At 39.6% G+C, this 1,738-nt stretch overlaps 1 non-coding gene across 1 annotated transcript; it reads right to left on the minus strand.

Moving 5' to 3' along the window:
• Nucleotides 1–371: 371 nt before the first annotated feature.
• Trnar-ucu (transfer RNA arginine (anticodon UCU)) lies at nucleotides 372–444 on the minus strand. Its single transcript has one exon. It is a non-coding gene; the product is annotated as a tRNA-Arg (tRNA).
• Nucleotides 445–1,738: the final 1,294 nt, after the last annotated feature.

A 1,738-nucleotide genomic window follows, 5' to 3' on the forward strand; every position in this document is an offset into this window, starting at 1 on the left:
TACTGCATCAAATTTGGACATTTCGATACATCACTGTTACCATCGCTAAACTGTCAGTGTTTTAGATATTTGCGAGTAATACGTCAAAACCGCGTAGATCAAGTGATCATGTGAGTTGTTATACTTCTACACGGCAGGCATCTGCACGAAACACTGCAGCCTAGGCCTCACGGAACCATTTTTGTAAACACCACAAAAATTGTAATAACAACTAAGATATAGGAAATGGAAATGTACTTTTCTGAGGAAGTATTCCTCCCTATCGCCTATTCTGTGACACGAACTCTCAGATATTGGAAACATTATGTAAGATATCTTCTTTATCGCAGTAAATACATAAAAATGTTATTTGTAATAAATAAAAATAATTTCATCCCTTGCGGGGATCGAACCCGCGACCTTTGGATTAGAAGTCCAACGCGCTATCCTCTGCGCCAAAGGGACGATAGTGACGCAATCACCTCAGTAATTTTATGTAGCAAACATACCAAGTTTTTATTTCATTAAGTTTAATTTTCCTTTTCTTCCTTCTGTATACCCATTTCCACGATAATAATGCTTACTTCGCATTAGTGTTGCTCCTAAGTGTACCAGTCTGAGAACTGAAACTAAAATGAGACAGAAAATACTGGAATGCTCAATGGCAACGTAAAAAGAGAAAACGGGTCATTTTCTATACTGGAATTGTGGCAACGTGACGAATTCAAAGAATATTTCATAAAATTCTGCTTCTGTTTCAGTGGTGGTAATAAAGTGCGATATTGCCGTTACTTCAGTAGCATACTGTACTGAAATCTTTCTTTTTACTCGAACAAATGAAGCAAATACGTATCTTTATGCATCAGGATCAGAAATAATCTACGGTTCTATAATTCATATTCCTTGTGTCAAGGTCGAGATAGAAGTTTACAAAAAGACAAAGGTAACAGCTTTTATAATAGCTGAAGTATTGGAGCCATCTCTCTTTATCCCTAACAACTGAAGCTTTTTTTGCGCCATGCCATAGTGCGCGCTCTTTTTAATTTGAAAAAAAAAAGTATGAACTTTATAACTACATCTACGTTCAGTATGTTGTTCAGGAAAACGAAATATATAACTCTTGCGCGAGATATCGGCGAAGGAAAAGTAAACATCCAGTATTTACACCAGGAAAACAACTTTTTCAGAGAGTCTAACGTGAAACCCACATGGCCTTCCCCCGTTTAGTCAAATTGCATCTACAGACAACCGCGTGGCCATGCAGAACTCGCGAGACGTTTAGTATTCTAATTCTGAACGAGAAGGCACAATCCATTGTCTCTGCTTAGCCGAATACGGTAAGAATTTTCCCTTCATGTCAAGATATTAGATCGTTTCTGTAACTCCTGCTGTAGTCCTTGTCAGCCGAATACGGTAAGAATCTTCCCTTCACGTCAAGATATTGGATCGTTTCTGTAGCTCCCGCTGTAGTCATTGGTAACAGTGCTTCGGAGAACAAGCGTTCGCCTTAAATACATAACTGCCCCGACAATTGTGTCGTCGTCCTGTCAATTCAGCAATGAAATAAGAAGCAGTTGTTTGCAGCGTTGACTATAGCATAGGCGTCCGTTAGAATCCCCCCCCCCCCCCCCCCCGCGCAACCCCTTTTCCGGATAAATTTATGGAGACGCACAAACTTCTCGTGCCTATCACACGAAACTTGTATCAGTCACCGTGACCCATAATTTGTTAATGCACGTATGTCAGTTTTTAATAAGTC

Source organism: Schistocerca nitens, chromosome 12 (assembly GCF_023898315.1).
Source record: "Schistocerca nitens isolate TAMUIC-IGC-003100 chromosome 12, iqSchNite1.1, whole genome shotgun sequence".
Lineage (NCBI taxonomy): Eukaryota > Metazoa > Arthropoda > Insecta > Orthoptera > Acrididae > Schistocerca > Schistocerca nitens.